This window comes from Bos grunniens, chromosome 23 (genome assembly GCF_055505025.1).
Source record: "Bos grunniens cultivar Pamir isolate PY7600 chromosome 23, Bosgru_T2T1.0, whole genome shotgun sequence".
NCBI classification, from domain to species: Eukaryota; Metazoa; Chordata; class Mammalia; order Artiodactyla; family Bovidae; genus Bos; species Bos grunniens.
In genome coordinates this window covers 32,342,653-32,361,088 of record NC_141187.1, presented here as the reverse complement: position 1 = coordinate 32,361,088, position 18,436 = coordinate 32,342,653, and the positions used below count along the sequence as shown (strand labels likewise).

General features: G+C 36.5%; 1 pseudogene; it reads right to left on the bottom strand.

The window, feature by feature from the left end:
* Positions 1-4,744: 4,744 nt before the first annotated feature.
* LOC147347363 (olfactory receptor 2B8-like) lies at positions 4,745-5,790 on the bottom strand (annotated as a pseudogene).
* Between the last annotated feature and the right edge of the window lie 12,646 nt (positions 5,791-18,436).

Genomic DNA, 18,436 nt, shown 5'->3' with positions numbered 1-18,436 from the left:
TTCAGGATGGGGAACACATGTATGCCTGTGGCAGATTCATTTTGATATTTGGCAAAACTAATACAATTATGTAAAGTTTAAAAATAAAATAAAATTTAAAAGAAAAAAAAATCTACAATGAAAAAATAGATACAATGTGATAAGTCACCAAATGTAGTTCTATTCATCAATGAAAATGAATAATCTATTGATCCATGCAACAATATGGATGGACCTCAAAAACTTCCTGTTGCATGGGAAGTCAAAAACAAAAGCATGGATACCATATTATTCTAATTATATGAACTTCCAGGTAGTCAAAAGACTAAGCTAAGATAATGGAAAGCAGAGCAGTGATTTTCTTTGGGGATTTTAACAAGGTGGGAACATGAAGGAATTTTTTAGGGTGATATAAGCACTCTACATCTTGATCTAAGTGATTATTGCTGCTGCTAAGTCACTTCGGTCGTGTCCGACTCTGTGCGACCCCAGACGGCAGCCCACCAGGCTCCCCCGTCCCTGGGATTCTCCAGGCAAGAACACTGGAGTGGGTTGCCATTTCCTTCTCCAATGCATGAAAGTGAAAAGGGAAAGTGAAGTCGCTCAGTCGTGTCTGACTCTTAGCGACCCCATGGACTGCAGCCTACCAGGCTCCTCCGTCCATAGGATTTTCCAGGCAAGAGTACTGGAGTGGGGTGTCATTGCCCTCTCCACACAGATGTATAATTTGTCCAAAAACACTACAGATTAATATCCCTTATAAACATTGATGCAAAAATTCAAAGCAAAGTTTTAACAAACAGAATCCAATAATATCCCAGGAATGCAGTTAAACAGTTGAAAATCAGTTAAAGTAGTCTATGTCTATACCAATCTGAATGTGCCTTATCTGACCTGAAAATCAATGTATTTCATCATATTAACAAACGAAAGAAAGAAAAACCATGTGATCATCTGAATAGATGCAGAAAAAACATTTGATAATTTCAACATCTGATCCTGACAAAAATTCCCAGCAAACTAGTAATACAAACAACTTTCCTCAGCATTTTAAATGGCATTGATGAAAACATATACATATATCAAAACATTAAATTATACTCTTTAAATATGTGAGGTTACTGTACATCAATTATACCTCAATAAAAGTGAAAAGAAAACATGGAAGAACGAAGAGAAGGAGGGGGGAGGAAAGAATGAAGGAAGAAAGGAAGTGGAAAAGAAGGAAGTAAAGGAGACAGGAAAGGAAAAAAATCATGCCACTGCTGACACTGCCATCTTTCCAAGATATGTGGTAATACTTTAAATTTCTTCAATTTCTACATTTTTTCTGCTTATTATATTACTCAATTCAGGACCTGAAAAAATGGCACTTCAAAATTTCAAAAAATGTATGTATGTTTATTATGACAATAGAAGGTATAATCTGTTCCACTGTGGATGGTGACAGAAGCCACAAAATTAAAATATGCTTGCTCCTTGGAAGAAAAGCTATGATAAACCTAGACAGTAGACTAAAGAACAGAGACATCACTTTGATGACAAAGATACATATAGTCAAAGGTGTGGTTTTTCCAGTATTCATGTACAGATGTGAGAGTCAGACCACAAAGAAGAAAGAAGGCTGAGGAGCCGAAAAATTGATACTTTCGAATGGTGTTGCTGGAGAAGACTCTTGAGAGTCCCTTGGACAGCAAGGAGATCAAAACAGTCACTCCTACAGGAAATCAACCCTGAATTTTCGTTGGAAGGACTGATACTGAAGCTCCAATATTTTGGCCACGTGATGAGAAGAGCTGACTTGTTGGAAAAGACTCTGATGCTGGTAAAGATTGAAGGCAGGAGGAGAAGTGGGTGACAGAGGATGAGATGGTTGCATGACATCACTGACTCATTGGACATGAGTTTCAGCAGTCTCCAGCAGATAGTGAAGGACAGGGAAGCCTGGCATGCTGCAGTTCATGGGGTCACAAAGAGTCAGACATGACTTAGAGACTGAACAACAGCTTGTTCCATGGAGACCTTTAGTGCTGTAAGTTCTAACAAAAGCATACACTTACCACCCCCACGTTAACTGTTTTTTCTTTTCAGTGTGACTTGCAGGAATAAACTATGGACCAACACTCACTTGTGTGTATTTTGTACTTATTTCAGAAATCATAGAAATTTCATTATATGTAAGGGTATAACTTCTAAGTAATAGAGAGCTAAAGGAAACATATATTCTTCTACTAATCATCTTCAGAAAGAGTTAAGAGATTGACCTACAAGAGACTGCATGTGGAAAAAAAAAAGAGAGATTGCATGTGTAATGCATGCTTTGTAAATGTGTATATATGTATTTACATGTGTGCAATAGCACATTAACATATAATGTATTATTTATGTTATTAAATCCAAGTACAAGTCAAAACGTAGCATGTTGCAGTGTATACTACAAACTGAACTTGATCAGGGATCTATGGGCTAGAATGTCAGATTAAATTTTTCTAAGGTGTTTATATTTATTATTCAGATTTCATAACTGTAAGAGTTTATTTCATAGGGAGATGGTTGTTTGTGAAGCTTAGGTGAATAGAATCTTTGCGACCCTATGGACTGTAAATCCTCTAGGCTCCTCTGCCCGTTGGAATTCTCCAGGCAAGAATACTGAAGTGGGTAGTCATTCCCTTCTCCAGGGGATCTTCTCAACCCAGAGATCAAACCTGGTCTCCTGCATTGCAGATTCTTTACCATCTGAGCCATTAGGGAAGCCCATAATATATTTTCTATGTTATTAAATCCAAGTACAAGTCAAAATGTAGCATGTTGTAGTTTACATTACAAACTGAGCTTGATCAGTGATCTAAGGGCTAGACTGTCAGATTAAATTTTTCTGGGATATTTATATTTATTATTCCGAATTGTTTAAGAGTTTATTTCGTAGGGAGATGGTTGCTTGTAAAGCTTAGGTGAACAGAATCTTTCAAAATTAATATGTACATTATTTATTCTTTAAATTTTTTTCCAGGTAAATTTATTTGAGTAAGCATCTGCAGAACATGGGGATTCATGGAAATAAGGGACTATTTTTCATACTTTTAGAATATATATGGGGCCTTTGCTAGATGTAAGATACAAAGGCCCTGACCAATTGATGCCTGAATCAAAGAATTTGTAAAATGGTATGAGGACAGTAATCTAAGTATATTCTACCGTTTGAAATTTATTATTGTCAGTGAAATGTGTAGAATATGAAATAGAACTTAGGTCATGTACTATTCAGACATGATAATGTTCTTAAAGGTCATTTTTAAAAAGGAAGAAGGTTAAAATGACCAACTCCCATGCCTCACATCAGCATTTTTCAGGCTATACGCAAAACTATATGTAAATACTGCCTGGTGTTATTACAGCTAGTGGCTGCCGCTGTCCCTGGCAGCAGTGAATCACACCCTTCACTCGGTGCTTCCTGTCTACAGCCTTCTCCAAAATAGATGCTGCATAATATGGCTGCCACACTAGTGAAATCACAGTTGGGCCTAATTTCTGGTTGGCTTTATCAGGATTGGTGTTAGAAAAGTTTTTCTTTGAGCCTAAACTTTCTTTTCACAGCTGCCTCCACCTATTTCTCTGAAAAAGCTAATGCATTCAACCCATGAACTTTATAATAAAGCCACAATCAAAATGCAAGAAAAAGTGATATCTCTTTAGCAATTGTCAGAAAATGCTAAAATACTAGTATTCCTTACAGTGCTTTTATTGGTTTCTTGCTTTTATTTTTATATTGATTTTATTTTTTATTTTTATAATGGTTTCATGCTTTTATTTTTGCTGTACTTCATACTATGTTCTTACATGCCTCTTTGCAAGTAGAAATGGGATAATGTTCCCAAATACGGTTGCAAATAATAAAAACCAGTGCAGCCTGTAGGGAAGGAAAAAATTTTCCTCCACCATCTTAGGGTCCTGGCTGGGTCTGAAAATTAAACTGACAAAGACAGATAAACAGGAGAAAAGCATACAAATCTTATTGAACTTTTACGTGTTCATAGGAGCTTTCACAAGAGAATGAAAAACCCAAGAAGGGCAAACCAGTAAGCTCCTTTTAGACAAAGAACCAATATATTTGTGAAAAATTGACAAGACAAAGGGGTCTGGACTAGAGGTGGCCCAACTATAGCTGGGTAGTACTTATCTTCCTTAATAGCAATAAGGGTTAGTTTAACAAGGTTTGTTTACAAACCTTGTCTACAGACTCCTCTGGTGCCATCTCTGGGTTGATAAGAGTCTATATGAAAAGGAGAATATGTACTGCTTTAGGCAGAAAACGGTGAGTTTTTTCAGCATTTACTGCTTAGTTGCTTTCAGCTCAAAATATGTTCTATGTTCTTTAGGTATATTTTAGGATGAGAATATTCTGCATTAATTCAAACTGCTTAAAAATTTTTTTAAAAAACATAAATGCTCCAGGAACAGTGAATCATCATCTCTGGAGGTTGAAATGAATCCATTAACCAGGTTTGGAGCACTCATTTTTGTAAAAGAATGTAATGCAAAAGGGCTTCCCTTGTGGTTCAGTGATAAAGAATCCACCTGCCAATGCAGGAGACATAGGCTCAATCCCTGGGTCGGCAAGATACCCTGGAGAAGGAAATGGTAACCCACCCCAGTATTCTTATCTGGGAAATTTCATGGACAAAGGAGCCTAGTGTCCTACAGCTCATGGGGTCAAAGAGTTGGATATGACTGAGCACCGATGCACCACACTGAAGTAAAGAAATTCCCTCAGAGTTATCAGAGGAAATTTCAGATGACTCATGGGGGACACACACATACATCTAAAGAGCTCTGATGTTCAATTGCTTCCATTAAGCTGTCCTTCTCAGCCATCATCTGGAGTCAGAGTCCTTCCAAAGTACCTTCTTCATCCTCCCTTCACATTCCTATTCCTCAGTGTACATATGAGGGGGTTGGTCATGGGGATAATGACAGTGTAGAAAAGAGACATGAACTTTTTCTGATCCTGGGAGTCGCTGCTCCTGGGATGAAGATACACATAGATGGCTGTACCAAAGAGCAGGGAGACCACCATGAGGTGGGATCCACACGTGCCAAACCCTTTTCTCTGCCCTATAGTGGACTTTATTCTTAAGACCGCCCTGACAATCTGACCATAGGAGAACATAAATAAGGCAAGAATGATGACACTGCCAAAAAAGGTCACATATACATTCATAGTGGTGTCAACACTGCCAAGTGTGAGAAAAGGAGAGATCTCACAAAGAAAGTGGTCTCATTTATTTCTCCCACAAAGTGGTAAAAGGAAGATATACACTGTCTGCAATAAGGAGTTGGCAAAACCAATGATTCATGAAGCAGAAGCCATCAGGGCACACAGACGGGGGTGCATGATTACTGTGTAGTGAAGGGGCCTGCAAAAAGCTTCACAGCGGTTAAATGACAAGAATACTAAAAGAAAGCATTCTGTGCATCCCAATCCCAGATAGATGAAGAACTGAGCTACATAGCCACCGAAGGAGATGGATTTGTCTGCTCCACTGAGATTAACCAGGAACTGGGGAACAATGCTGGTGGTGTAGCACATGTCCAGAAAGCTCAGGTTAGAGAGGAAAAAGTACATCGGGGTGTGAAGACGTGGGTCCAAGTAGGACAATGCAATGATGGCTGTGTTTCCCAGCAAAGTGAAGACGTAGGAGATCAAAAGGACCACAAAGAGAATTTGTTCCAGTTGATGTCTGTCAGAGAAGGCCAGTAGGATAAACCCAGTGAAAGAAGTTCCATTTTTCTGTTCCATCTTTTATTAGCACATGGCTCCTGTCAAGACAAAGCATTTAAAATTTTAAAAAGTATCTTCAAAAAGGGGGAGGGCCTAGGGAGGTGGTAAATCTATCATGTTAAAAGACAGGGCCACTGGATTTTATATGCAACTATCTGGTTAGATAATGTATTCATTGAAATCGACATATATTATACCAATTTGGGGCTTCCCAGGTGCCATAGTGGTAAAGAACCCATCTGCCAATGCAGGATACGTAAGAGATCAAGGTTCGCTGTCTAGGTTGGGAAGATCCCCTGGAGGAGGAAACGACTAAAATGATTTAGCATGGCATGGCATGACGTGGCATATCAACTTAGTTCTACATTACCAAAAATAATGATATTGATGTTTAATATAAGAAAAATCAAATAGTAGACCTTGTGTTTCCATGCATCATAGATATAAAAGGTATTTTTCAGATTGAGTTTAATAGGATTTAAAGTACTGTAAGAATATACAGTAGAGAAGCAATGCTGTACATAAAGCTTTTGGCAAAATTGCTTCTCTACTCTTTTCACATATTTGTGAATGCTACCTTGGTCTTGGTATGGTAGGAAAACAAATAAATAGACAGAGCCTAAAAATATGACCATTCAATGACAATAATTACAATGCTTAACTCATGTCCTCAAGATAACTAAAATTACTACACCATAATAAGAACTCCAAAATTTCACTGATGTCACCAACACTTACCTCTTCTTTCTGTTGATTTCATTTTCACAAAGTACCAATAACCACAGGGCATGGACTTCTAACGGAGGTAGGATTATTCACTTCCAACATTTTAATCAAGATAAACATTTTTAAAGCTATCTAATCGTGTGATCTGTGCATAAAGTATAATGCTCTACATTGCTCTCTATGATAAATAATTAAATGCATAGAGATAAAGACATATACATTGTCAGTGCACTGACAGGTCAAAGATAGAATATAAAACTAAAACTAATATAAGGAATGGCATAAAGAAAAGGATATTATGTTATTATAAAAATCTAAGCACCTCCATCTACAATAGGCTAATTTATATTTGCAATCTTGAAGCATCAGTTATACTAAACCAAGCACATTGCCATTCCTAAGGTTAGTTGATTATCATTTTCATCCAACTATTTAGTATTTGCATAAGCATGAAGTGAAGTGAAAGTCACTCAGTCATGTCCAACTCTTTGCAACCCCATGGACGATAGAGTCCATGGAATTCTCCAGGCCAGAATACTGGAGTGGGTAGCCTTTCCCTCCTCTAGGGGATCTTCCCAACCCAGGAGTTGAACCCAGGTCTCCTGCATTGCAGACAGATTCTTTACCAGCTGAGCTACAAGGAAAGTCCTTGCATAAGCATGGTTATACACTACCCCAAGTGGCATTAGAAAATAAATAATTCAGTTCTATCATGTTCAAATTGTTAGACATAAAGTAAATTTTTAATTCTTCCAAAATTTTAAAAATCTGAATCAGGTTTGAGTGTAGAACCCATTGATGTGTTAAATAAATTGATACCAAATTAGCATAAAATAAATGTTAATAAAATCTGCATAAGGGAAAAGTAAAGGGCAAACAAAAAAAGAGTCGGTGATAGAAAGGCCACTGGGAAATATTCCTCCATCACTACCATAAATATCTTCCTTGTCCCATAATTTAGTTAGTTGCAAGGAAAGCAAACAACCAAAATATCATAAGGTTTAAAATATAAAAGCACACAAAACAATATTTAATACTTCATATATAAGAAGGATTGAACTAATTTAACTTCACACTCAATCACCTGACAACAGTATGGAAGAATACATGCATATCTTGCAAAAATAATCTTTAATTAGTAAAAAAAAAAAGTTCACATTTAAAGTTTGAAAATACAGCATCCAAAGGTTGAATGCTAGACAGATATGCTACCTACATATCAATTAACAATATAATTACTGGTATTACTGTTTTATGTTCTAAAACCTTTACAAGCATAATCACAACTCCAAAAAATTGAAATTTACCATTTCCCTTTTACATATGAAGAAATAGGTTAAAGTAGTTAACTAACTTAACCAGAATCATAAAATTCCCATTTTATAGAAACCCAAGTCCTTTTAATATCTAAGTCTGTGCTTTTAAATAGCTATTACTTTATCATCAAGCAAATGAATATATTAAAATTCAAAGGCAGTACATGTGGTATAGAGGATGTAGTATTTTATACTTTCTTTGACTTTTATAATGATGTGATCAATGGTATCCACATAAAAATCTGGGTCCAAAAATTTCATAATAAAATTAATCATAAAAGTATGAGAAAAAAATACCATTACAGTTTCCATGTACAATGACATTCTACATCCCCCTGATTCACACCTGCTCAGAAGAACAAATTTAAAAATCATGGTTCAGTCTCATGAACACATATATAAATATAATATAGTCATCTGAAATGTACTGCTGGCAAATTATTTTTAATGTACCTAATAAGTATTTAGCAGAGTAAAGGAGGGAAAAAATAAAATGCTAATTCATTCAGGGAAAACACTAATATAATAACACAGTATAATAAAATAATAATTTATTTGAACATTATCATATCAATAAGGACCAAGAAGGCAGCTGACAAAAGGTAAAATCCTCCAATTTTCATAGCAGCATTATTTTCAATTGCCAAGATATAGAAGCAACCTATGAAATAGATGAATGGATAAAGAAGATGTGGTGTATATTTATATAGATAGATAGGTACAATGGAATATTACTCAGCCATGAAAAAGAATGAAATTTTGCCATTTACAACATGGACAAACCTGGAGAGTATTATGCTTAGCAAAGTCAGACAAAGAAAGACAAATACTTTATGTTTTTACTTATATGTGAAATCTTATATGTAAAACAAATGAGTATAACAAAACAAAACAGACTTAAAGATACAAAGAACAAACTAGTGATTACCTGTGGGGAAAGGGAGAGGGAAAAGAGTGAGACAGGGGCAGTGGATGAAGAGGTTAAAAACTACTAGGTATAAAATAAACAAGATACGAGCATATAGCATAGGGAACAAAGCCAATATTTTAAAATAACTTTTTGTGGAGTATAATCTTGAAAATAAAAAGTCACTATGCTATATACCTGAAGTGAATATACAAGTCAACTACTCTTCTATTTGAAAAAAAAAAAAAAAAAAACTTGGGGAGATAAAGTTGCATAAACCATTTACTGCTTTATAGGATAAACAAAAAAGCATGCTGAGTGGCTACCTACATGACAGATAAAAATGAATGATTTTAGATTGAAATATAAAGTGTCAGGCAAAGAAGACACCAACTAAAATAGAATAAAGAATATAACGTTCTCTTTATGTTAAAATTGAATCCACATAGAGAGCACACTGAGACATAATTAGGATACTAATGTATACTGCTGCTGCTGCTAAGTCGCTTCAGTCGTGTCCGACTCTGTGCGACCCCATAGACCGCAGCCCACCAGGCTCCCCATCCCTGGGATTCTCCAGGCAAGAACACTGGAGTGGGTTGCCATTTCCTTCTCCAATGTGTGAAAGTGAAAAGGGAAAGTGAAGTCGCTCAGTCGTGTCTGACTCTTTGCGACCCCATGGACTGCAGCCTACCAGGCTCCTCCGTTCATGGGATTTTCTAGGCAAGAATACTGGAGTGGGGTGCCATAGCCTGCTCTGACTAATGTATACTAAGATACTATATATCTTAATAATGTATCCTAATATACATACTGTATACTATAATGTATCCTAATGTATGCTATACTAAGATACTAATTCTTTTTTTTTTTTTTTTTACATTCAGGAAAATTATTATCCTTTAGAAAAGTTGGATATGGGAAATCTCTTGGTGCTGGAAGCATTAACCCATTAATTCTCTAATATATTCTGCTGTTCCGGGTCACTTTGCTCCTTTTGTACTTTCCTACTCAAAATCAATTTCTCTTAAAACTATTCACACCACCACAAAAGGCAGTCTTCCAAGGGAAGAAATATGTTTTGGATAAAGTTAATTAGAAATTCTCATTTCTTTCCTACATACTTAAAGAATTGTGTAATTTCACTGGGAATTGTCATCTATGTTAACACAAGCATCAGTTGACTTCATGCAGTAAGAAATCTTGATCTATATTACATAAACTATGTAAATAATGACTGGAAATGCTAGACACATTCACTCTAACTACAGGAACAAAAAATGGTGTCTGTGTTAACCATCATTATGTGACATGATATAAGAAAGTCTTGCCATAAAAAGTATATATAAGTTATTACTTGGATACAAAAAAGAAATAATTGAAAAACAACAAAGTTTATGTAGAAAAATTTAAATAGGTAAAATTAAAATAAATAGATTCTATAAGACAACGATGACATTCTGTGTAACAATTATTTTAAAAATGGAAAATGATATCTCACGGGAACACAATTTTACTATTCTAATCAAGAGAATAGGCATCAAATAAAAGAAGTTAAATGCTTAGTACTGACACATCAGGTGGTAGAGATAATAGTTTGCAATTACAATAATTGTACAATACTGACAAATAATATGACTAAAATTTGAGTGGAAGAATATGTATTTTAATAAAACTGGTTACTCAGTAGGTAAACCACACATTTTAAAGACAGGAGATTTCAAGATAATAATTTTTAAGATATTTCAAATTATACAGCATTCACATATTTTAAACATTCAGACTCTGTCTTATCCAGTTTCTCAATGAATCCTGAAGTCTCGGCAAAATTTCTGCAGCCTCAGGGCTATGACTGAGTTACTATTGCTTTGAGGCATTGACACAATATTCCTTGTCACTGTCAACCTAGCATTTGGAAGATTCCATGTATATTTTAGATATTTTTGTACCTCTTTGAAAAAAATGAACATTAAAAAACATAGATGGTGACAGTAGATTTTGAGAAATATTGTGTAATTTCACAGAAAATAAGGACCCAGAGGAAGAAATGGAAACATATAGTCTAATAGTTTTACATTCAGACATGCATTATTATCCTGTTTCTAAATGCATATTTTACTACAGCTAAATATGCTGTATTTAAATTATTTTCATGTGTACATACTGTGTTATAATGAATGTACTAAAATAGAATGAAATGTCTAAGAATAAAGTGTTGGCTTCTAAAATAAACAATTGAGTTTAGTTCTTATAGTTGTTGAATTTCTGTAGGAATTTCTGTTCATTTTGCCAACTGACATATATGCTAACCAACTGGGCTTTTCAAGAACAATCACAACTGAAAATAATCTAATTTGCCGATTCCTAAAGCAACAGAAACTTAGTTCTACTTTACTTACTTTTATTAACCTTATCTGTGGAACCAAAGCTCTTATCCTAGCTAATATCCAAGTTGCTACTTTAACACAGTACTGGGGACTGGAACTTGGATATATAAAATCAGAAAGCAGGTTGTTTGGAATGAGTGCAATCAAGCACCAGATTAACCTGAAATTTTTCTTAAGCCATAAAGTGTTTTCTCATGATGACTTCACATATCTTCATGTGGTACTGGGGATATGTATTCTATCTCATGGTAGGAAGATAAAGAGAGGTAGTTTTGAACTCTTAGTATTACCTCCTGAATACAATGACCTGGCTGTTTTGACAGACCCATGTAGGCAACAAGAGAAGGTGGTATGAAACTGCACTGTGACTGGGTTGGCACAGAGAAAAAAACCAAACCTGACTGACATCTCTGGTGAATGTGTGTCCTAAAGTGTTAATCAACTGATGTCACCTCACTGTCCAGAGATTCCAACCATCAGGGAAAATGAATATCAAGGAAAATAGCAGAGGACACAAAATCTGCCTCTTTTATAATTTCACATATTTGACAGATGACTGATGATTTCCTAGACCTCCCAGTTATCTTAGCTCTCATCTTTGAATAATTTAGATGTTTCACAAAACATGAGATTTTCTCTTACAATTGCAAAAACAACTTTTACATATAAATATATAATGAAAACTTCATTCAGTTACTTAATATTAAACATAAATATGCAAATTATTTTTCACTTAGTATAATTCATAACCACTTATAAGGGATCATAGAGCTAATGCAGTAATTAGGCACATTCTTATCTTTTATGGTCAATGTAAACCACCATATTTACTACTAAACATCTAATGTGGCTAAGAAAAAAAAAAATCAGTGTATAGAAGTATACATTGCTCAGTTTATACCCAAAGGTTTTAATTATCTACTCAAACAATAAAGAGAAAAATTATCATTTTTTTTAACAAAATTGACATGGTTTGTTTAAATTCAACTAGTCTTTGCCTTTACGTTTCACATGATTTCGGCTAAAGAAAACAGAAGGAAGTTGATGGGCCTTGTGTCTGTTTAAGTCAAGTTCAAAGTTAATTCAGTTAAATTATCTCAAAACAGTTTATCTTGACAATATAGGGAAAAGGCAGGTATAAACAACACCTGACTTTGAAAAACTTTAGCTCTAAACTTCAAAGGCAGTTTCAAAAGTGAAATTAAATCCCCTTTTCAAGATGGGAACACATTTTGTTTCAGAGTAATACATGACTGCTAGTTAGCAGTACAAGCTAGCTCAGAGAAAGCCATTTAGGTTTGAAGCATCTCAGTTTCCACATGCTAGTCAGACAAGCATCGAGAGCTTCTGTGAATAATTTACATTTTATTGCCAACTGCTTCCCATATATTCATAAATTGCAGTTTTCTTGATAATTTTCTGCTAAACTACCCATTACTAAAAACATTCATAGATTAAAATTTTTCTGTTATGTAATACTAGTTAAATCTCATCATATTTATAAGGAGGTCTAGTTAAGACAACTCTGCTTAAGTCATCCAGAGGAGGGATTGAATAGAAACCTGCTACTAATGCATTTCTTCCCAGTTTACTCTTACTGTTGCAAGTATTAGTTAGCAAAATCTCTTTTGATAATAGTTTGGCTGTTATCTAGCAATGCTGACCTGCAATTACACTCCTGGATACAATATTCTTCTCTAAAGTCATTCTTGGTCACCTACCTCAAGTGACATATATAAGAATGCTCAAAGAAGCATTGTTTGTATCAACCAAAACTTGAAAACAATCCAAATGTTATCAACAACAAAATAGGTAAATTTTGACCTCTTCATACAACAGAGTACTACACAAACTACAGCTAAACAAGTCAAAATGAGGTCTTTTTCCAAAAAGAGCTGAGAAAAATTTGAAATTCACCAAGTAATCAATCCCTTGACATAAAGTTGAAAAGTGGTAAAACAAATTGTTGCTTATGAATGCAAACACGGGTGGTAAACAACTATGGTTATAGTCAAAAGTTATCAGATCAGATCAGATCAGTCACTCAGTCGTGTCTGGGTGCTGCGACCCCATGAATCGCAGCACCCCAGGCCTCCCTGTCCCTCACCAACTCCCAGAGTTCACTGAGACTCACGTCCATCGAGTCAGTGATGCCATGCAGCCATCTCATCCTCTGTCGTCCCCTTCTCCTCCTGCCCCCAATCCCTCCCAGTATCAGACCTCTTGAAAAACCTGTATACAGGTCAGGAAGCAACAGTTAGAACTGGACATGGAACAATAGACTGGTTCCAAATAGGAAAAGGAGTACGTCAAGCCTGTATATTGTCACCCTGCTTGTTTAACTTCTATGCAGAGTATATCATGAGAAACACTGAGCTGGAAGAAGTACAAGCTGGAATCAAGATTGCCGGGAGAAATATCAATAACCTCAGATATGCAGATGACACCACCCTTATGGCAGAAAGTGAAGAGGAACTAAAGAGCCTCTTGATGAAAGTGAAAGAGGAAAGCGAAAAAATTGGCTTAAAGCTCAACATTCAGAAAACGAAGATCATGGCATCCAGTCCCATCAGTTCAATTCAGTTCAGTCGCTCAGTTGTGTCCGACTCTTTGCGACCCCATGAATCGCAGCACGCCAGGCCTCCCTGTCCATCACCAACTCCCAGAGTCCACCCAAACCCATGTCCATTGTGTCAGTGATGCCATCCAACCATCTCATCCTCTGGCGTCCCCTTCTCCTCCTGCCCTCAATCCCTCCCAGCATCAGAGTCTTTTCCAATGAGTCAGGTCTTCACATGAGGTGGCCAAAGTACTGGAGTTTCAGCTTCAGCATCATTCCCTCCAAAGAAATCCCAGGGCTGATCTCCTTCAGAATGGACTGGTTGGATCTCTTTGCAGTCCAAGGTACTTGCAAGAGTCTTCTCCAACACCACAGTTCAAAAGCATCAATTCTTCGGTGCTCAGCCTTCTTCACAGTCCAACTCTGACATCCATACATGACCACAGGAAAAACCATAGCCTTGACTAGACGGACCTTTGTTGGAAAAGTAATGTCTCTGCTTTTCAATATGCTATCTAGGTTGGTCATAACTTTCCTTCCAAGGAGTAAGCGTCTTTTAATTTCATGGCTGCAATCACTATCTGCAGTGATTTTGGAGCCCAAAAAAATAAAGTCTGACACTGTTTCCACTGTTTCCCCATCTATTTCCCATGAAGTGATGGGACCAGATGCCATGATCATCCCATCACTTCATGGCTTACCATCTTACATTTCCATCAACAGTACATAAGTGTTCCTTTTCCAACTTCACCAACTGTTGTTATCCTTTATGTTTTTAATAATAGCTATTCTTTTATTTTCTTCCAGCTTCGTTGAGGAATAATATTTTCTTCTAAAAGTTTTATGACTTCATGTCTTATATACAGTATTGCATAAGTTTGTTTTGCCATCAAACCATCTCATCCTCTGTCGTCCCCTTCTTCTCCTGCCCTCAATCTTTCCCAGCATCAGGATCTTTTCAAATGAGTCAGCTCTTCGCATCAGGTGGCCAAAGTATTGGAGTTTCAGCTTCAGCATCAATCCTTCCAATGAATACCCAGGACTGATTTCCTTTAGGATGGACTGGTTGGATCTCCTTGCAGTCCAAGGGACTCTCAAGAGTCTTTTCCAACACCATAGTTCAAAAGTATTAATTCTTCGGCACTCAGCTTTCTTCACCGTCCAACTCTCATATCCATACATGACTACTGGAAAAACCATAGCTTCTGTTATGTTTTAATTTTTTATGCTGGTGTTTCTTATACCTTGCCCAATTTATTTTATTAATAATCTATCTTATGGATGTTTGAGTTAGAGATCCCCCCCTCAAAATCTCAGTCTTTTCAATTTCTTTATCGCTTCTTTCCCACCCCTCAACTTCTTTTCTCCCATCTGCTTTCAATATGTTGGCTCTTTCCCATTTCACTTACCTTGTTCCCCAGTCTACTGTAAAGAGAATGATTTCCATAATTCTCCAAAGAACATATTTTGTAAGTAGAAAGCCAATATTTACAAAATATTGTGTATGTATATATAAATGGATGTGTTTATTTGTTGTTGTTGTTGTGTTAGTCACTCAGTCATGTCCAATTCTTTGCGACTCGGACTGCAGCCCACCAGGCTCTGTCCATGGAATTCTCCAGGCAAGAATACTGGAGTAGGTAGCCATTCCCTTCTCCAGGACATCTTCCCAAACCAGGAATTGAACCCAGTTCTCCTGCACTGCAGCAGATTATTCACTATCTGAGCCAGTACAACAAGCCAATCTTTGATTATATTGTAAATATCACATATTATTCCTTCTCCCCTAGTCACTTTACACATTCAACTTACAGAAAGATTAAGTACATTGGGAAGTTACATTTTTTTAAATTTTGAATCATTTTAGACTTATTAAGTTACTGAGATGTCCAATAACATTTATTTTTCCAAAATCACAGAGCTGGTGCTTTCTTTTGAAGCCCTTTGAGTTCCAATTTTTCCCTGTCTACCTGGAAGAAGACACACTTCAAAGAGGAAAAAAAAATGCTTTAAATTTTAAAAAAACTTTAAATTAAAAAAAAAAAAAAAGTAAAAGGCAAAAGATTTACTCAATCTGAAGAGAAACCAGAGCTTGAACTGAAGTATGACGGTTGAAAGAAATACACTATATCAAAACACTCAAAGCAAAAGAAGCATCATAGGGGAAAAGCTGAACCGTGAAACTAAACAATAAGGAAGCAACAGGACAAGAAAAAGAACCTTGACTATGATGCTTAAGAGTTTATACACTTTACTGAAGAAAATAGTGCACAAAGAAATTTGAGCAGAAAAGGAATTCTCACTTTTAAACATTAAGGAGATTCCTCAAGTCCACATTCACAATCTCACATCTTAAATGAACATCCACTTGAAGGATATACATGGACCTTCAATATATACACAGAGAGTAAGATAATTTGAGTATTTTTTCTCATTCCACCACAATTAGAGTCTACATGAAAACTAAATTCGTACAAATATTGAATCAATATGGTGCACACCCAAAACTAATGTAAGTGTCAACGATATCTCAACTTATAAAGAAATGTAAAGACTAGGACTTCCCTGGTGGTCCAGTGATCAAGAGTCCAACTGCCAATTCAAGAGACACAGTTTTGATCCCTGGTCAGGGAAAATTCCGCACGCCTTAGGGCAACAACTCCTGTGTGCCACAACCACTGAATCCTGTGCAACCGCAGCCCAAGAGAAGCCACTGCAGTAAGAAGCCCAAGCACCTGAGCTAGAAAGTAGCCCCTGCTCACCACAACTAGAGAAAGCCTGTGCACAGCAACAAAGACCCAGCACAGACAAAATTAAATAATTTTTTTAAAAAACTAGCCAAAAAAAATTTGCAATCAATATACGAGATTTGAAATTTGAAAGTTAAGTGGAAACAATAGGTTCACTCCTAATCAATTTGGAAGGAAAAGATGGACTATGTTGATGTCACCTCTCCAGAGACTCCCTCTTTCCTTGAACCCTAGAGACAGTCAAACTCTGGATACTTGAACTGAAGCTAATGAGTTACATGGGGCAGGACACTCTTGGGGCCACTAAAAATAAACACATCTTCAAGTATCTCAGTCTCTTAAAGCACATGCTTTGACTCTGGTGCTTATAAAAATATCCTTCAGATATAATATTAGCCCTTTTATAGGCAGTTTCCATAGATTTTACAGATTCCAACATCTGTTTAGTTACAGAATTAACTGTCTACTCTGATTTATATGCCTCATATGTCCTGAAACATGCAGTGCACTCATAGATTCCTCCTGGGAAAACTCTGCGGATGACAAAAGTTACAGTAAATGTAATTTTTAAAAGAACTGGTTCTACCTTCAATGGAGCCTGAGTGAGTTATAATTTTCATTTTCCTTGCCTTTGAGAACTAATCACTTTCAAGTTTAGCATATTTTAAAATATATTTAAGTGCATGGCTCTGTATTTATCCTAAGGATTCTGTCCTATCTGCTTCACCTCAAATCAGTTCAGTTCAGTTCAGTCACTCAGTCGTGTCCAACTCTTTGCGACCCCATGAATTGCAGCATGCCAGGCCTCCCTGTCCATCACCAACTCCTGGAGTTTACCCAAACTCAAGTCCATTGAGTCAGTGATGCCATCTAACCATCTCATCCTCTGGCATCCCCTTGTCCTCCTGCCTTCAATCTTTCCCAACATCAGGGTCTTTTCAAATGAGTCAGCTCTTTGCATCAGGTGGCCAAAGTATTGGAGTTTCAGCTTCAATATCAATCCTTCCAATGAATATCCAGGACTGATCTCCTTTAGGATGGACTGGTTGGATCTCCTTGCAGTCCAAGAGACTCTCAAGAGTCTTCTCCAACACCATAGTTCAAAAGCATCAATTCTTTGGCACTCAGCTTTCTTTATAGTTCTACTCTTACATCCATACATGACTACTGGAAAAACCATAGCCTTGACTAGACGGACCTTTGTTGGCAAAGTAATGTCTCTGCTTTTGAATATGCTGTCTAGTTTGGTCATAACTTTCCTTCCAAGGAGTAAGTGTGTTTTAATTTCATGGCTGCAATCACCATCTGCAGTGATTTTGGAGCCCCCCCCAAAAAATAAAGCCAGCCACTATTTCCACTGTTTCCCCATCTATTTGCCATGAAGTGATGGGACCGGATGCTATGATCTTAGTTTTCTGAATGTTGAGCTTTAAGCCAACTTTTATGCTCTCCTCTTTCACTTTCATCAAGAGGCTCTTTAGTTCTTCACTTTCTGCCATGAGAGTGGTGTCATCTGCATACCTCAAATACCTTTCCTCAATTCCAAGACCACACTCACTTGATAACCACTGAATTACTAGCTTTCATGGGGGACAAGTAGTTATGTGATTCATCTGTCTGACATTAACATTTTCATCAATACACCAAGCCTCTAATTTCATACAACTATGGTGATCCTTCAAGACCATCTTGTTTCTTCTAGAAGTAGTTTTAAATCTTTCATCTTGTTATTTTCTCTTAAAGAAAACACCATATTCTTAGTCCAACACCCATTCAAGTGTCTCTAAGGCCACAAGACATAGTTTCTTTGACCCAAAAATGTTCTGGTGATATCTGCAGAGATAGTGTCTATGCATCAGTTTGCTATTTACTTAAAGTAAGTTCTGGACTGGAAGAGGAATCTGAACTCCAGACTTGGAGAATAGTGGTATGGATGAAAGGAGAAATGAAAGGAGGTAAGTATTTTCTCTACCAATTCAAACAAAATGTTAGATCTTATTATCATGCAATCTGTAATGATATTTTAGATTTG